This window comes from Nelumbo lutea, chromosome 5 (assembly GCF_056320005.1).
Source record: "Nelumbo lutea isolate HS-2025 chromosome 5, American lotus-T2T, whole genome shotgun sequence".
NCBI classification, from domain to species: Eukaryota; Viridiplantae; Streptophyta; class Magnoliopsida; order Proteales; family Nelumbonaceae; genus Nelumbo; species Nelumbo lutea.
Genome location: NC_142688.1, coordinates 86,077,855 through 86,097,817, shown reverse-complemented (window position 1 = coordinate 86,097,817; position 19,963 = coordinate 86,077,855). Strand labels below are relative to the sequence as shown.

Here is a 19,963-nt window from a genome sequence, read left to right as displayed (position 1 = left end):
ATCAAACAGAGAAGATTCAAGAGACATGAATATGTATCTTTCGATTTGTCTCCCTCTTAGTCTTTTATCTATCTTCTCTTGATTACATATGTCATTTACTTTCCATTTTGACTTCTGTCTTTTTGTTACTATACATTTTGATTACATTGAGAATTCTCTGTTGTATTTGTGTGCATCAAAATAGTAAACCAATTATTCTATCACCAAATCCCCATTTGTTTTCTTAGGAAAATCTTTTTAAAAAACTGTAATGATTTTATTGAAGTATCAGAAATTTCATAATGATATTGTAAAATTTTAAACCTTAAATTTGTAGTTATCAATGAAATTAAAACATTGCTAACATATTGACACTATATTGGAGATATTAGAAAAAATTCCTGGATAGTTTTCTATTGCTCCTAGCAAAATGGGGAGATTTTGGTGAAATTTTGCCAAATCTTGCCAAATATTGCGGGCCATGCTTAATAAAAAGTATACCTGATTTTTTAAAAAAGAAAAATAAAAAGAACAAACAGAAAAAGTATTATTCACTGTATCTTGAGTCATGGGGTCACTTGAAACTTTGGGTTCATAAGAGGGATGGAAGATAGTGAAATGGTCCTTTTCCCCTTACAATTAAGGCCTTCTGCTTGGAGTTTTTAATATGAAGATCAATACATGTGAGGTAGTAAAAAAGAAAAGACCTAACTGGTGCCTTTCTCTCTATACACGCTCTTTGTATAATGCAAACAATGAGACTCCTTATCACTTACTAATCTCCTATCCTCTTGTTGCTAGGATTTGGGAAGACTTTTCCTTTCTTTCTGAGTGCAGGTAGGAAGAAGGAAGTGCTAGAATCTTCAAGGAAGAAAAGTGCACAAAGGAGGCCTTAGGTGAGCTTATAAAGATATACTAGTTGAGCTTATTGTTATTGCAAATGGTGGCTTCATCTACATCCAGAAATGGAGGAAGATTGATAGACTAGTCACTGCTGGGAGAGAATCGAATAAGGTTAAACTTCGATGGATGTAGCAGAGGCAATCCAGGTGAATTGGAAATTGGAGGTCTCTATAGGAATCACTTGGGACATATATTGGCACTCTATTCAGATCATATAGAAAATGGTGGTTCAATCAGAGCAGGATTGTTGGCAGTAACTTAAGAGTTTGAAATTGGCAAAAGCAAAAAAAAGAAAAATCAAAGATATAGTTATAGAAGGGGATTCAATAACAATTATAAAATGGATAAATCATAATGGGTTGGGCACATGGCAATACAGATGTATTGAAAGAGGTAAGAAGCCTAATGAGGGAGCTGACAGCATCAAGTATATGGGTAAGGAGGTCAGAAAATAATGTGGGGGATGCAATGGAAGCACAAAGTGGACAGAAACCAACTGTATTGGGAACTGATAAACCAAGAACAATGGCAGTTACACATGGAAAATGAAATGTAAAAAGGGAGGGTGAGGGTTTGGGTTGGGAAGTGTTTTGGCTGTAATCCTTTTTATTAGCTTTTCAGGACTTACATCTTGTATATTTTTCTCTATATTAATAATATATCAGTTAATGATACAAAATGCTAGCCTAAGTGTGGTTACTTGATACTCATTATATTATTCACTTTTTAATAAGATATTCAACAAATTTCACCATTTCCAATAAAAATTCAGTTGAGAATTTTAAGGTTTAGGTAAGTTTCAGGATCAAATAGAAGGATGGAGTTGGATGTATTGGGATGGATATTATTGCGAAAACTGTCCTTGTTGGAGCTGGTGGTGTTTTATTTATTTATTTATGAATGTGGTTTTGGGTCCTTGTAAGTTATCTTGTTTCCTTTTATTTTAATGAATTTTCCTTTATTATCAAAAAATAAAAATAGTTTCTTCATTTGATTATCTTCTCTCTCTGTGTGTGGATGGTTACCACCCAAAGACTTTTCTCCACATCCTTTTTCAACCCTAGGAAAAGAAGAGGGAAAATTATTTGGAGGTGTGTAAGGGTAGCTGGTCTTTTGTCAATTTGGGAAGTGAGGGATAACAGAATTTTCAATGAAAGAAGAACCAAGGAGATTCTAGTTCTAACAGACCAAGTGGTATGAGTTCTAACCTTTCTCCAAAGATGATATTTTAAGGGGCTGGCAGGTGATAGCAGATTTTAGTTCTAACAGACCAAGGATTGTAAAGAAGTGGGTGTCTGCAGCTACAAGGCCTTTAAAACTTAAGTTTGGTGGCTGTAGCATTGGTATCCCTGGTTGGGGTTAAGGGGAGTTATTATTGACATGTCAGGCACATTTATTGTTTTCTACTTTGGGCCAATATGATGGAGAGTTCTACAACAGCAGAATTGTAGGCAGTCCTCCAAGGCCTAAAAACTTGCAAGAACCTTAACCTTCACAATTTAGAGGTAGAAGGGGATTCCAATGTAGTGATAAGCTGGCTGAAGAACAATTCTAAAGGAACATGGAAATATAGGTGCACTTTAAGATACCTTCTAACTTTAGCATGAGAGTTAGGAGTGGCATGGTCATGGACACATAGGGCAGCAAACAGTGTGGCTGACACTTGTGCTAGACAAGGGGTTAACAGGGAAAAATTTAGGCCTTCTGTTGGGAATGGCTATTGGCAAGATCAATACCTGTGATGTATTCAAAAGAAGAAGGCCAAATAAGTGCCTTTCTCCTCATATTTGCATTCTTTTGCAAAGCAAGCGGTGAGGCTATTTCCAATTTACTAATCTCATGATCTTTTGTGATTTGTATTTGGAGGAAGGTTCTCTATTTGATTGCAAGTGGGAATCACCACAGAATGTGGTAAGCAGTATGCTTGTTTAGTGGAGGAGAATGTGTAGGAAGAACAGCATAGAGCAGCATGTAGTAACCAGAAAGAGCAATAATATTATGGGTTGTGTAGGAAGAGAGGAACAGAAGAATTTTCAAAGAAAAATGCAATTCTGTGGAGGAGATAGTGGAAAATATAAAGATGAAGGTTGCACATTGGGTAAAAACTTTGGAAGACTTGAGGACTTCTCAGTTGATGATGTTCTGGGAGCTTGGGGTGATGTGGTGCACTATTCCAAAGAAAAGGATAAGGGTATAATGGAGTGGAAACCACTGGTAGCTCCAAAGGTGAAGCTGAACTTTGATGGAAGCTCCATAGGCAACCTGGGCTCAGTAGAAATTAGGAGAGTGTCATGGATGTAAATGGTGTCATCAAGACACTGTATTCAGGTACTAGAGTTGAGGATTCTGTTAAAGCTGAGATAATGGTGCTGTTGCAAGGGTTGAGATTGCTAAACAATTGAGGATTCAATAATTGGAAGTGAGAGAGACTCAAAGCTAGTCATTTCTTGGCTAAGAAATAATACTTCAGGAGGCTGGCTTTATAGACAAACACTAGGGGAGATTGGTATGTTAGCTTTGGAAATGGGAGCTACTTTTAATTGGGTAAGAAGAACGACAAATGGTATGGCAAACTCTTTGGGCAAGCATGGGGTTAATAGGAATCAACTTTTTTGGGATGAATTGTAATTGGGAAGGAATATTCAAAAAGAGTGCCTAGGGACTTCCATCTCCTTTGTACTTTGTCTCTAAGTTAATAAAATCTTTTATTGCTGATCAAAAAAACATAAACAGGGAAAATTGTATTGGGAGGTTACCTTGTAACATGTGTGAGATTTCCCCATGGGGAAAGGTTGTGGTAGCACTGCTGCTAGCTTATTCTGTTGTAATATTATTGTAAATATTTCCTAGTTACTTAATAAAATTGCAAATTACCATTCAAAAGAAAGTAGTTTCTTCTTTGTCTTGATGCAGCAATCTGCTGTGACATCTCCCTTACTAGCTGCCTTGTAGTCAGTCCACAAGTTCATAATTTTTTGCATGGTATTTCTAAATTCCTCTCCCCTTTTTGTTAATAAACGAAAGTTCATTAAAGTAAAAAGATAATACATAAGCAGGTGATAAGAAATCACTCAAGAGAAGCAAATAAAAGTTCTACCAACCTCTCCCCAATCACAATAAGAACCCTTAAAAATCCAAATCCAAAGAGAACTATTTGTCAACCATGACATATTTTCCCCTTTTGTAACAAAATGTACAAATAAATGCTTAGACCAAGAACCATCAGCACAGTGCATAAACAATGACAGCCACTAACTCCAGGAATGTTGGGTTTGTTATGTGTTTTGTTCAACCTGAAATTGACTTGAAGCTACTCCAACCCGTAGCTGACCCAACTTAATGTAATAGAACACTGAACCTGCTCTGCCCAATCACACAGATAGTACACCTATAGGAAGCTAAGGCTATATTTGCAAATATTTCTACAATGTCAATGTGTTGGGTTTGGTATGGGGCAGCATTAACTCCAAACCCAACTGGTGACCCGATTTAATGCAGACTTGACCCTAACTTAATAGGATTGGGTCAATGAGGGTTTACCACTTGATCCAACCCACCGAGTCCCTAACTAACTCAATTACTAAAAATACAACCAAATTTATGGAAGATATCATATTCAGTTCAAAATTTTCTGGCTATATTGGACGACTGTTAAATACTCATGCATGGTTCGTGATTTTGATATGGAAATTTTGCCATGTAGAGATGGAGAAATTTTGGAGATATTTTGCTAATCTCGCTAAGATATTTGGAAAATCTAAAAAAATAAGAAAGTTTTCTAGAAACATGGAATTAATTAATAAATCTTCAAGAGATCTTTAGAAGAAATATAGTAATTTATGGCTCAAAACCATAGTAAAGAACTATATTGTATGGGTATGTTTCTCTTTGTCTTCCTTTTGATCTTTAGCCATCTTCTCTTCTTTATATATGTCAATTATTTGCCATTTTAACTTTCATCTTTATTGTTACTATATGTTTTGATTAGATTGAGAGGCACTCTTTTGTATTTATTTGCATTTTTCTTTTTCTTTTGAATTCTAGTGACTTAGTAAGTGAGTCATATCAAAGTAGTAAGCTAATTTCCAATCACCAATTCCCTGCTAGTTCTTTTAGGAAAATATTTGTAAAAAATTATGTTGATTTGAATGAAATATTGAAAAGTTTTTAATAATATTCTAAAATTTCAAAATTTAAACACAGTTTACAATTAAATCTGAAATGTTGCCGACATATCGGCAAAATATTAAGGATATTTGGAAAAAAAATTCTCGGAAGATTTTGTTTCACCACCTAGCAAATGGGGGTATTTTGGGAATATATCGCCAAATATCATTGATATTGTGAACCATACTCTCAAGTATTCCCACATCTTGCTAGAAGTATGTAATCCTCTCATGGGCATGTCAATGCTTTTGTCAATGTAACTAAGGATCCAAGACACAATTTTGACATGTTAATCTTCCCATTGTTGAAATGTTATAGTGTCATTCTCTGTTCATTTGACCAATAATGAGACAAGAGGTTTTGTTGAATTATGAGAAAAATCTTTTCCAACACAACTAGAATGAAGTATAAGTTGATTTTGTTTCAGCCTCCAATACACTCCTGAACGAATTCTGATGCATTCATGCTTAACCTAGAATGGATCCCCCTTTTTATCGTTTTTTCTTTTTTTTTTTTATGAATGAAGATAATTTATTAATCCAGAAAAATTAAGGCAATACAGGAAACCCATGAAGAGGCACGAGCTGTTACCTCTTCTAACAGAGTATTACATCAAGTTAAAAACAGGAATAACCAGAAATAAAATTACAAAACAGCCCAAAAAAAATGTTCCCTTGAAGCCCCTTGCTTAGCTAACCCATCTGCTAAGGTATTTGCTGATCTTCCCACCCAAAGAGAGGTAACAGTCACCAAGCTACCTTCCTCCCGTCTGTTCTTGTTTTGTGGGTTTCCCCGAAGCAAAGCTTCCCCAAAAAGTCCACACACACACATAGTGTCGCACACACAGAGCCCACAACCTACACAGTTCCGTTTCCATTGAAATTGAACTGAAACCTATTTCACTTTTCCGTACACTCTTCCCAAAATAACAAGAAAGCCAGACTCAAATAACGATCTCACCTGAAGAAAGCTGTGCAGCGGCGAGTTCAACTATAAATGCTCATTCGTCATCGCCGCAATTTTCACTTCTTCGAAATTCAGTATTAGAGGAGAACAACAAGTCCAACTTTACCACTCACGGTTCAACGCGCCATTTTTTTCGATTAAAAATTCTTCACCTCAAACTAGTCTGAAGTCATAGCAACCGAGAGAAGGGATTGTAATTTCTTGCTTAATTGCTATTTTTTAGCTACTATGCGGCGGCACTCGAGGTACCGCTTTTGTTTTTGCCGGAGGTGAGGCATGGGTTGCATTCTTGGCAAGACAGCAGCCGGAGACGGCCAAGAACAAACCGGAGTTTCGGTTTCTCACCAGCGCACCAAGGTCGAAGAACCACCTGATGCCACTAACATTGTGGTTAACGATGTTAGGGATAGGAAGGAAGTAGTCCAGAGGGAGCGAGAGAGGATCCACCGAAGTGGAGATTTAATAGAGCCGGAGCGTAGGAAACCGAAGCTCAAACAGGCGCTGATAAATCAGCATGAGTGACCGGTGTGGTTTGCTGAGGTTGCCGGCGAGGCCATCGAAGGCTTTACCCCTCGGCGTGCCAATACATTCGAGAAGACCGATAAGATTGGACAAGGAACTTATAGCAATGTCTACAAAGCAAGAGATCTGATTACGGGAAAGATCGTGGCATTGAAGAAGGTTCGGTTCGACAATTTTGAGCCGGAGAGCGTGAAGTTCGTGGTGAGAGAGATTCTTGTGCTGAGATGGCTTGATCACCCCAATGTGATTAAGCTGGAAGGCCTGGCCACTTCCAGGATGTCTTGTAGTCTCCATCTGATTTTTGAATACATGGAACACGACCTTGCTGGTCTCTCTGCTTCCCCTGATATCAAGTTCACCGAGCCTCAGGTCAAATCCTATATGAAGCAATTACTTTCTGGGATTGAACACTGCCATAACCAGGGTGTCTTGCATCGTGATATCAAGGGTTCAAATCTACTTCTCTACAATGAAGGAATTCTTAAAATAGCTGATTTTGGATTGGCTTCTTTTTATGATCCAGACCACAAGCGACCCATGACTAGTCGAGTTGTCATCCTTTGGTATCGACCGCCAGAACTTCTTCTAGGAGCTACTTGTTATGGTGTTGGTGTTGACCTTTGGAGTGCTGGCTGCATTTTGGCATAGTTGCTTGTTGGGAAGCCAATAATGCCAGGGCGAACAGAGGTGGAACAATGGCACAAGATTTTTAAGTCATGTGGTACCCCATCACAAGAATATTTGAAGAAAGCTAAACTTCCACATGCAGACTTCCTTAAGTTACAGAAACGACTTGACCGCTGTATCAGAGAAACTTCTAAAGACTTTCCACCTTCTTCATTACCCCTGATTGAAACTCTTCTTTCGATTGACCCAGACGAACGAGGCACTGCAACTGCTGCTCTGAATAGTGAAGGATAACAGGTGTTTCAGCATGTGAAAGTAATTCCAAAGAGTATTTGATTTATGAAAGTATGTTGCAGTTTATTCATTGTACCTGGGGTAAATAGAGATCTGGATGGTGACGGTAAATAGATGCCAGAAGGGGGAAGAGGAGGCTGTGCTAGCTGAGACATAAGGAGTTCCAACTCTGAATATTGTATTCAATGTATTACATAGTTGTTGCAATCCAAACGGACTGAAATAAAATTGGTAAAATTGGTGATGGTGATCATTGATGTCATATAGATTTTGAATGGCATTTGAAGGACATGAAGGTTTCTCACCAGGGATTTGAATGACAGATGTTGGTTATCCCTGAAGGTGTTCGGCAGCAGGGATGGACAGTGGTGGCTAATGCTCTACACAGGAGATTAGTCAGTAAGGAATCAAAGGCAGTGAAGGTACAAGCAGAGAGAGTAGTTGGCGGACAGAGTAAGAAAGAAGAGATGACAGAAAGAAGAAAGAGACTAGAGAGGCTGGGCTTAGAAGACACAGTGGGAACCCAAGGAAAGCCAACTGTGGCGTTTACTATCCCAGAACCAAGAATTGCATTGGATGGGGAGAAAGGAAACTGGGAAAAGAAATACATCTTATCTGCGAGGGAGGAGGTGCAGGACTGGAAGGGGCTGCTAGAAGAGGTGACAACGAAGCTTGGATTGAACCAGACGGTCATCCTTATTCCTTTCAACGATAGGAAAGCAGTCCTTGATGTGGGTGAGTTGTTGATGGATTTTACTATGTTGGAAACGAGTGAAGGTCCTGTAAGAATTGAAAACTTGTTTTCTCTTTCAAATGAGGTTGCTGCTGTAGATGGAAGCTTTAAACTGAAGCTGCTGGGTTTACCCTTTCATCTCTCGCAAAAATCAACCTTGGAGAATCCGGTGCAGGCGATGGGCGGTGTTCTTCTGTTGTATAAGACCACAGATTTGAGGGCAGCACACTTGAGAGTTGCTGGAATGAAGCCTGAGGAAGTTCCAAGGGTAGTACAAATATGCGCAGAAGGCTATTGGTATAAAGTCTGGTTGAGTTCAGAAGTTGAAACGTTGTAGTGGCTGGGGAGGTCGAAACTTGAGGGAGATGATGACTTGGCAAGATGGGTTACAGTTGGCAGGTTTGAGCAAAGGAAGTCTGGACATGTGGCAGCCGCTGGAGTGAAGGTTTCTCTGAATATGGAAGCTGAAAAGTCGAAGGCCAAAAGCAAAGAGGCATTTGTGGAAAAGTTTTCAATTTTTTTTGAAAACCAAAACAACCCTACTTGTCCTATGCGGACTTGGTCAAAGGGGTAACTAGGTCAGACCAGGGGGTTCGGCTCAAGACTAAGTTCGAGCTATGCACCACACTCTCTGAACCAGCTGGTCCATTTTCGGGTAGGGCGGTTCTCACCGAGCTTAAGGGCCACAATCAGCTTTTGGACTCATGTGACCACTTAAGTGGTCACGTGAGTCAAATCTCTACTCAGCCGTTGATAGACAAGAATATTGGTCTAACTTCTTCTTCACGTGGCTCGACCCCTAGGAACCAAATTTTTTCTTCAGGCAACCAGAGCTTATTGAAGAGGAAGCTGGGCTGGTTACCGGTGACAAAACAAAGAGAAGGCGACCAGGACAGATCAGAATGAGAAAGGCCAAACCCGAGGTACTCCAGGGGGAATAAGGAAGACTGTGAAGAAGAGGATGGTGGATGGGTAAGTTGCGACAGTACAAAGGAGATGTCAGACTCAGATAGTGAAGCTGAACTTTAGTGGGAAGATCATCAAGGAGAGTTGGAAAATGCCCTGAATACTGATATCCTTTTCTCAGAGCACGTCCCAGAGGATCTTTTCTTGCATAAATCCTCCACTAGGTGCAGAGGGCTGAACGTTGTCAAGCATGCCTTAGAAGATGAGGGGGAAAATCTTACACCAAGTAAGGGAGAACCAAACCAGGAGAGTAACTTAAGACAGGGGACCTGCAAGAGGACTTCGACTGCTCATCATAATTCGAGCAGAGACGGCACAGACGGGGATGAACGACAAAGCCTTGGAAGTACGAACAAGGGTGAAGTTAGCCTAGGTGCCGACCAAATAAGCCCTACACAGAGTGAATGGACTAACCCAGTTGGTCGTCTCTTCTCCTTCTCCTTCAGTCCTAGGTATGGTCGTGGTTTTGTTTTTAGATACTAATGTCTGCTATGCCTGTGATGTTTGTCTTTCAGATCCCAGTCATGCCTCTTTGCTGAATACCCAAGGTCCAGAGGCTGATACTGAGGAGGTTGGGGAGTTACAGGAGGGGGGTGAGAAGATGGGGAGGGTGGGGAGAGCAGATACAAATGAATTAACCAAAGGAGAAACTAATGAGGACAATGGTAAGATGGAGGAGGAGAAGGAGGGGAATAGGAGTGAGGTAGGGGGGAAAAGGAAGAGAAGGGAGAGGAAGAAGTGGAGTCATTAGCTGAATTTGTAGAAAAGTTAGGTTGTAAGGTGAGAAACCTAAACGGGCTGAAAGGGTACTTACGGGCTAAAAAAAATGGTGGGAATAGGAGGAAGAGAAAGCTAGGCGAAGCTGAGAAATTAAAGTTGGAAGTGGATGTGAGCACATAGGCTAGAGTGAGGAAAGGGAGGGGAAGAAAAGGAGGTTACTAGAAGGAAAGGGAGTGGGGCTAGGCAGAGTTGTGGAAGGAATGAAGATTGTAAGCTGGAATGTGAGAGGATTGAGGGGTGTAAGGAAAAGAGCTTTAATGAAGGAGGTTTTAAAGGAAGAAAATCTAGACATTGTTTTAATTCAGGAATCTAAACTTATGGCTTTTGACAAAAGGTGGGCTAGAAGTGTGTGGAGAGTGAATGGACTAAGGAGGGTTATGAGCCCCTCCTGGGGCTCATCTGGAGGATTGATTACTTTGTGAAAGAATGAAGTAGTGGAGGGAGTGGAAGAATTAGTGAGAAGGTTCTCAATTTCTGTCAAATTTAAGCAAGTATCAGATGGATTTGAGTGGGTCCTTACCAATGTTTATGGTCCCAATGGTTACAAACAAAGGGAGGAGCCTTGGGAGGAACTAGGAGATATTAGAGGTCTGTGGGAGGGGATTTCAATGTGATAAGGTTAATTGAAGAGAGCAATAAGGTGAAACAAAGGAGCACTACCAGTATGAGGAAGTTCAATGAGTTCATTAATGCTTTTGAGTTAAAGGAATTGAACCTTTCTCATAATAGCTTCACTTGGTCTAATCTCCAAGCTGAACCTATTTGCTCCAAATAGGATAGATTCTTGTTCACTACAGACTGGGAGGACCATTGAGGAGATCTGGTGTCAAGGGCTCTACCCAGAGTTACTTCTGATCATTGGCCAATAATGATTGGTAAGTCTGATATTAGTGGTAGTGGGCCCTCTCCCTTCAGGTTTGAAAATATGTGGCCACTTCACCCGAACTTTAAAGACAAAGTGAAAACTTGGTGGAATAAGTAACCCACAAGTCAATTGGGAAGGGATGAAATTCCATTGGAAGCTGAAAGAGCTCAAGGTCAAAATTAAGGAATGGAATTCTCTCCACTTTGGTAGGCTAGAAGAGAAGAAGCAACAGTTGATAAGTAAAATAGAGGAGTTAGATGCTAAGGAAGAAAGATGGTGTTTTGGGGACCAGGATAAAGAAATGAGGTGGGAGTTAAAGAAGAGTTTGGAGGACATAATTTTCAAAGAAGAAGTAAGTTGGAGACAGAAATCTAGACACAAATGGGTGAAGGAAGGTGATAGGAATACAAAATTTTTCCATGCAATAGACAATGGCAGAAGAAAGAAAAACACCATATCTAAGCTGGTTGTTGATGGGACAGTTTTAACACAACAACAAGAGATTGCCGGGGCTTTTGTGGAACACTTTAAATCCATCTTTAGAAAGCCTCTGCAGAAGAGATTAAGGATTGAAGGGTTGGATTGGCCTAAGCTCCCTAATAAGTTGATGTTGTGGTTGGAAAGAGAGTTTGACTTGGAAGAAATCAGAGAAGCCATTTTCTCTATGGATAGATCCAAGGCCCCGGGCCCTAATGGCTTCACGATGGCCTTTTATCAAGATTGTTGGGAGATAATTAAAGCCGACATTCAAGCAGTGTTCTTGGAATTCTTTGAAAGAGGTGTGACAAACCCAGTTCTGAAATCTACTTTTATTGCTTTAATAACGAAGAAGATTGGGGCTTCTCATCCTAAAGAGTTTAGACCCATCAGTTTGGTTAACAACCTTTACAAGATCATTGCTAAGGTGTTATCCAGAAAAATTAGAGAGGTGCTCCCCTCGATCATCTCCCATAACCAAGGTGCCTTCGTGACGAATAGACAAATTGTGGACCAAATCTTAATTGCAAATGAGAGTGTGGAAGAATATAGAAGTAGAAGTGAGAAAGGGCTAGTGTGTAAGTTGGACTTGGAGAAGGCATATGATCTAGTTGATTGGTCTCTGTTGTTGGAAGTGCTAGAGTCTTGTGGTTTTGGGGAGAGGTGGTGCAAGTGGATTAAAGGATGCATTAGGACTTACCATTATTCTGTGTTAGTAAATGGCAAGGTGGTGGATCATTTTCCAACTACACGGGGTATTAGACAAGGGGACCCTCTCTCCCCTTTTCTCTTTACCCTGATTGCTGAAGTGCTAGGGAGGCTTATTGAGAGGGCAGACTCCAAAAATCTGATAAGTGGTTGGAGAGTGGGGAGGGATAGGGTCCCGGTCACTCACCTACAATTTGCAGATGACACAATTCTGTTTTGTGATGGAGAGGAGATTAGCTGGGTGTGTAATATGAAGATGGCGATTAGGGTGTTTGAACAAATGACCAACCTCAAGGTAAATCTGGGTAACAGCTGTGTGATTGGTATTAATATGAGTGAGGGAGAGGTGGAGGAAAGGGCTCGAGTGTTAGGATGTGAGATAGCTCATTGGCCACTGAAGTACTTAGGGCTTCCTTTGGGAGACAATCCCAGAAAAAGGAGCTTTTGGAATCCGATGATTGATAGGTTCACTAAAAGGCTAGCTTCCTGGAAGAAGAACTACTTGTCTTTGGGGGGCAGGATAACACTGATTAAGTCAACTTTGGCAAACCTTCTAGTGTATTTCTTGTCGGTGTTTAGAATCCCAGAAGGAGTTTGTAGGGAGTTGGAAAAATTTATGAGGGACTTTTTATGGGAACCTGGGGAGGAGAGAAAGGACCATGGAGTTAGGTGGGGTCTAGTTACAAGACCAAAAAGTGAAGGGGGATTGGGGCTGGGAAATCTGCAGAAGAAGAATGAAGGTCTTTTAGGGAAATGGTTATGGAGATGGTCCAAAGAAAAAGAAAATTTGTGGGCTAAAATAATCCTAAGTATTCATGGGCAAGAGGCAGATGGCTGGGATTCGGGACTATCATCTAGGGCTTCAAGAGCCTCCCCTTGGAGGTTGATTCATGCTGTCTTGCAGTCTTTTCTTCCATTTATCAGGTACGATCTTGGTTCTGGTTTATCTGTATTTTTTTGGGAACACACTTGGGTGGGGGATTTTCCCTTGAAAGAGAAGTTTCCCTCTTTGTTTGCTCCGTCTAGGTTTAAAAATGAACTAGTAGCAACTTTTGCTAACTTGTCTAATTCCGCTACTGCTTGGAACTTGGGTCTCAGAAGGGCTCTCAGAAATTCTGAGTTGGAAACCATTTCGAATCTGCTTACTTGAACCTTACATTGTGGACTCCAAGGTGTGGTCTCTTGTTCCCTCGGGTATCTTCTCCTACTCCTCCTTCTTCAAAGCATTGACACAGTCTAGTCTGGTACTTGGGCCTCCTTTTCTAGTCCGGGAATTTTGGGGTTGCCCCATCCCTCCTAGGGTAGGTGCTTCTTGCTGGGAAGCAATCCTAGAAAAGTGTAACACTTGTGACCTACTTCAAAAGAAAAGGCCTAATTGGTGTTTATCCCCACACTGGTGCATCTTATGTAAGAAGAATGGTGAAAGCTGCTATCTCTTGCTTGTCTCTTGCCCTTTTGTTTCAGATATTTGGTGTTGGTTTTTTTCTTTATTTGGTTGCAGGTGGCCCTCCCCTTCAAGTGTGCAAAGCTTGTTTAGCTCCACTCCAGGGAGGGGTATAAAGAAGAGAGGTAAAATTTTGTGGAGATGCGCTAGAGCTACTGTTTGCTGGACAGTCTGGGAAGAAAGAAATCCAAGATTATTTCATGAAAAAGAGAAAAGCAGGGAAGCCCTCATAGAACTTGTATATGTCGGGGTGGCTCATTGGGTCAAGTCTTTGAAGCTTTTTGAAGCCTATTCAATAGGAGACATCATTAGAAACTGGGAAGAAGTGGCTCGATCAGGTCCTATGTCTAGTGATATCAGACCTGTTTGGACTCCACTAGACGGGTTTCATAAAATTGAACTTTGATGGTAGTAGTGGAGGAAATCCAGGCCCTTTAGGCATAGGTGGTATTTTCAGGAACGAAGAAGGGCGAATTATTGCTTTGTTCTCAGGACCTATAGGTTGGGGGGATTCTCTGAGAGATGAAATCCTAGCAGTTGTAGAAGGGGAGTCAAAAGGGCTAAGCAGTTGAATATTAGCAAGTTGCTGGTGGAAGGTGACTCCCAACTGACTGTTAGAGGGTTGCAGATGGAAGAGTCCAGCATGTGGAAATTCTCAAATGAAAGAAAGAAAATCAAGCAACTAACTCAGGACATGACTATAAGGTTTCAATGGGTTAAGAGTAGTACCAACTCCATAGCTGACTCCTTGGCTAAACAGGGGGTGGGAAGATATAATTTGTTTTGGGCTATTCTGTAATATGTTTTTTCAGGTTTGAAAGGGAGGGTTAAGACATTTTACGCCTCCTTTCTGGTTGTATCTTACATATCTCTTTTAATAAAAGTGCTTCTATTGATAAAAAAAAACAATCATGTTTCTTGTGAGCCAGTTGACTTTCCTCAATAAGTCTCTGTGTCGCCACATAGCTGAAGCTGGATCTGTCAGCCATCCCACAACAATTTTGGAGTCTCCTTCAACTACCAAATGCTGAACTCCTAATAGTTCTGCAATCTGAATACCTAGTACAACTGCTAAAATCTCAGTCTCAGCTCTATTGGAGTCTCCTATTCCCACGGGGAAAACAAGGCTAAGATGTTGCTCTCCTTATCTCTCAGCACCCGTCCTATCCCCGATGGGCCTGGGTTTCTTGGCTGCTTCCATTAAAGTTAAGCTTTGCCCATCCTTCAGGCGGAGGCCTGGGTTTCCTTGGCTAGTATCCACCGCTATCCAATTTCTCCAAATATTGTCAAAGGAAAATATATGAAAGAAGTCTATAGTTCTTAACCAATGAATGGCCCTAGTCAAGATACAATCCTGAACAGCCTGAATGCTTCTTTCCATTTCCTTGAATACTCTTGCATTCCTTTCTTCCCAGATTGTCCACAAGGTGGCTGCTCTAATACGTCTCCACATCATTTTTCCTTTTTTTGTAGGCCACACAAAGAAGGAAGGATCAAACAACTAACTTAAGTCTGTGGACAGATTCCACTTGCACCCAAACAAAGGAAAAATCCAACTCCAAATAGCACTAGAAAAGGAACAAGATACAAGTAATTGGGAGCAATCCTCACCACTAGCCTTGCAAAGTACACACTAGTTAGGGGACAAACACATGAAAGGCCTTTTCTTCTGCAAGCAGTCCAAGGTATTAATCTTTCTATAAAACACCTCCTAGCAGAAAATAATAATTTTAGGTGGAACAGGTCTAGACCATATCTCCTTGGTCGGAAAACCCAATTGTCCCAGGGAAGAGCAAAGGGACTTATAAAAGGAAGCACAAGTGAAGTAACCTTTTGGATGAGGGGACCATAATCTCACATCCAAATTAAGAGGGTCTAGAAAGACACTACCAAGAAGAGACAACAGATCTGAAACACTACTAAGTTCATCATCCCTTAAACCTCTCCGAAAGCCAAAGTCCCAACTTAAGGATGAGGGTTGTTGGTTCGGCTGATATGTTGTTATTCTCTTGTCTGGGCTGGATATTAGAGTCTCTAGTTAATGGGCCTTAGTAACTGGGCCTAATCGTATCTTGTGGTTTATTAGACTGGGTGTCCCATCACTAATCAGGGGCATCCTGGTCCTTTCATGTAAATTATGTATTGCTCTTATATTAGTGAACAGTGCCCATTCGAACACATCAGACTCTCCTCTCTTCTTCTTCCTCTTCTTCTTCTTCTTCTCAGCTCTCTCAACAGGTTCAGTTCGGCAAACATGGTATCAGAGCTCTAGGTCTGGTCATAGAACACCTCTCTCACCTGGTTACAGCAGCTGTCTCGCACTTCTCTCTCTATCTTGGTACTGCAAAGAAACTCTAGGTCTGGTCGTAGAACACAGCAGAAACTCTAGGGTTTCCCTTGGTTGTAGGGCCCAAGGGAGTTAGTCCCAGTAGCTGATGCCCTAAGAGATACATAGAGCAAGGTATAGCCATTCGGCTAAGTGAGATCTGTGTAAAACAGATCTAGAAGAGAGGACTGATTTCAGCAGTCCTAGAGCAGTTCGTGGGTGAAGGTTAACCTGCGATAGCAGTGATTGGTGTGTGATAGAAGCCACAACAGCTAGGTCAGGGTTGCGGCAACAGTGGCCAAACACAGCAGAGTTTTTTTTTTTGGCTCGACACTTCAACTGTAAGTGGCAGCTTGCGACAGCAGTGAGTGGAGCAGTACAGCAGAGTGGGAAGGGTATTACAGCCCTAAAACAGACCCTCAGGTCTGAGATTACAGTGCTGCAATGTCCGGAAGTCTGAAGAGGTTTCACATAACCTGTGTGACAGTTTTGGTACTCTTGCAAGTCGGAGAACATGTCTTTCATATATGGGTAAGTTTCTTCTAGAGATATTAGGACTAGTGGGAGGTCTCCTAATCTGGAGAACCCTAATTTGCACAGCCTACAGATAACAAGTGTGTTACTTGATGAATACAACTTTAGGGAATGGTCTGTTTCGGCCATGCTCTTTATCACATCCCGGGATCTTACAGGCTATTTGGACAGGCAAAAGAAAGAACCCGAAATAGAGTGCTGAATATGCTGTTTGGAGAAGAGAGAATGCTACAGTCATGTCCTGGCTGCTTGCTTCAATGACTCCTAGGGTAGCTAGGACGGTTTAACACTTCTCCACAGCTGCCAAGATATGGGAGAAGGTGTCTAAGACCTATGGGCAGAAAAAGAATAATGCCCGAATCTATAGACTGAATCAAGATATTGCTGCCCTGAAGCAGGGAGACATGAGTGTTGCTACATACTTTGCTACATTAGAAGGATTGTGGGAAGAGCTGGATCACCACCTCATCATAGACTGGGAGAATGCCAGAGATAAGGAGAAACACGACAAACAAGTTGAAGAGGGTAGAGCATTCAACTTTTTGGCTAGCCTAGATCCGGTATATGAGAACAGAAGGTCCCAAATTCTGGGAAGAGATGAGATGCCTGATCTACATCATGTCTACTATCTTGTGAGAAATGAAGAGGTGAGAAGAAAGGAGATGCAAGTTGATGCCCAGATTAAACCAGTAGAACAATCTAAAGAACATTCAGCTCTCATTTCTACAAGCCAAAGAGGGAACAAGTTCTCTGACAAGAGACACTTGAGGTGTACTCACCGTGGGAGAGAAAAACATGTGAAAGAGAACTGTTGGGTTCTCTACCCTCATTTGAAACCAGCAACATTGAGGAAAGAGAAGAAGCACCAGAAGGGCCATTCGACAAGTGGGAACCTAGCAGTAAGTCACAGCGATGGAGGTTCCAAACACTCATCCACAGTTGCTTCCTCTTCTTCGGGACAGACTACCAGTTCCCAAGGACATGGGCCTATGGATTTTGTAGCTGAAGAGGTAGAGATACTTAGCCGGGCACTGGCCCGCCTAAGGACAAATTCTTTTGCTTCCGCCTCCCTTGCCAGATCAGGTATTGTTTCAGCCTTTAGTGCAACTAATTCCATTGATCCAACCTCCTGGATTATTGATTCCGGTGCAACTGACCACATGACTCACATGTCTTCCTTATTCTCTTCCTATCGTTTAATGTCTGGTCAAGACAAGATGAAGGTTGCTAATGGTTCCCTCTCTACCATATCTGGGAAAGGAGTGGTTGACCTAAGCGAGGACATCTCCCTCAAATCTGTCTTACATGTTCCCAATCTCTCTTCAAATCTTTTATCTGTTTCAAAACTTACCAAGAACTTGAATTGTAGCATAACCTTTTTTTCCTACCCATTGTGTTTTTCAGGACAGTTTGACGAAGAGAACGATTGGGAGCGGTCATGAGCGTGGAGGCCTCTACTACCTGGATGCAGACATCAGTTCAGCCCTTCAAACATCTACTACTAGTGGTCAATCTAATGTGGAGTCATTATCTAAGCTGCACTTGTGGCATACTAGACTAGGTCATTTATAGTTCTCATCATTGAAAATGTTGTTTCCAGAATTGTTTCAAGGTGTGTCAAGTCAAAAGTTAGTCTGTGAAGTCTATCAATTATCAAAACAATGTAGAACTGTGTACTCAACTTCTAGTAATGAAATTCAAGCACCTTTTGACTTGGTGCATTCTAATGTTTGGGGTCCTCCCATTGTTTCTGTGGATGGCTATCGATACTTTATCAGTTTTATTGACCACTATTCTCGATGCACATGGATCTACTTATTAAAGACATGAGATGAAGTGCCGCGGGTAACCATGGCATTTTGCAAAATGATTGAAACACAATTTGGCAAGAAAATCAAGCAATTCAGGTCAGATAATGCTGCTGAATATTTCGAAAGATCCTTAAACTTGTTTATGGAGGATGCGGGAATGATTCACCAGTCATCTTGTGCTAGTACCCCCAACAGAGTGGGGCTGCTGAGCGCAAGAGTAGACACTTATTGGAGACTGCACGAGCTTTATTATTTCAGCACAAGGTTCTAAAAGGCTATTGGCCTCAGGCAATCTTCACTGCATCATATCTGATAAACCAAATGCCATCTAAGGTTTTGGGAATGAAGACTCCATTTTCGGTTCTTTGCCCTCATCTCCCTGTTTTTTCTCTTCCACCGAGGGTCTTTGGGTGTGTATGTTTCATACATGTCAAGGATCCAAAGAAGACAAAATTGGATCCTCGAGCTACAAAGGGAATCTTCTTGGGTTATTCTCCTACTCAGAAGGGATATAAGTGTTATGATCCAGTCACCAAGAAAATATATGTCACAAAAGATGTGTTCTTTGAGTCTCAATCCTACTTTCAATCTTCCTCGGATCCTCTTCAGGGGGAGACTAGTAGGATGGAAGAGGACCCTCCGGTTGATTCTTCTATTCCCCATTTCTTTGTGCCCCTCTCTACCTCGGATCTTCCATTTTCTCCTCTTGATCCTCCTAGTTGTGGTATCCCAGGTGAATCTAGTGAGGCTCCCATTGGCCCGACTACTACTAGTGATGTGGAAAATGTTATTGAAGGATCTAACAGGCAGCAGAAAGATATCAGAGTTACCTACAATAGAAGGAAGAAGAGCCCTCCAACTCATGACAGCAACCAATTGGACTCGGATCAACCTGTCTCAGTAACTCAAGGTAATTCTACAATTCCTATGACTTGGATCTTCCAATTGCACTTTGTAAATCTACTCATTCTTGTACTATCAGATACCCTATTGCGGATTTTGTGTCTTACTCACACTTGTCCCCATTTATTGTTCTTTTGTGTCTACTCTCTCTTCTGTGCATGTTCCTACTAGGTACTCTGAGGCTGTGTTTGACCCAAGGTGGAAAGAGGCTATGAATGAAGAAATGAAGGCCTTGATGAAGGCAAGGACTTGGGAACTAGTAGATCTACCAGAAGGGAAAGGTACTGTTGGATGCAAGTGGGTGTTCACCGTGAAGCATAGGGAGGACGAGTCCATTGAAAGATACAAGGCTAGACTCGTTGCAAAGGGGTTTTCTCAAAAGGAAGGAGTTGACCACAAAGAAACATTTGCTCCCGTAGCAAAACTCAACACTATCAGAGTCCTACTCTCATTAGCTGCAAACTTCTCGTGGGAGCTTCATCAGCTGGATGTGAAGAATGGTTTTTTAAATGGTGATCTACATGAGGAGGTATTCATGGATCCTCCGCCAGGTTATGAATTTGGCAGAAAAGTGTGTAGACTGATAAAGGCACTTTATGACCTTAAACAGTCCCCTCGTGCCTGGTTTGAGAAGCTATGTGGAGCCATGAAGAAAGGCGGTTATATTCAAAGTGGGGCAGATCATACTCTATTTATAAAGAAGAGGAATGGGAAAATTACTGCTCTTATCGTCTATGTAGATGATATGGTAATTACTGGGGATGATAAGGAGGAGATCAACAAATTGAAGGAGGTCCTAGCTGCTGAATTTGAAATCAAAGACCTGGGTCAACTGAGGTACTTCCTAGATCCAAAGAGGGCATCTATATATGTCAACGGAAATACATCCTTGACCTTCTACAAGAGATAGGCATGTTGGGGTGCAGGCCAGCAGATACTTCAATAGAACCGAATCATG

The 19,963-nt window shown here is 41.3% G+C and overlaps 1 protein-coding gene and 1 pseudogene across 2 annotated transcripts in view; both read left to right on the top strand.

Moving 5' to 3' along the window:
- The window catches only part of LOC148853257 (retinal-binding protein), a 139,278-nt gene that overhangs the window by 22,450 nt on the left and 96,865 nt on the right, over positions 1–19,963 (top strand). The gene's annotated exons all lie outside the window — the stretch shown is intronic.
- LOC148853258 (putative serine/threonine-protein kinase At1g54610 pseudogene) lies at positions 6,292–7,458 on the top strand (annotated as a pseudogene).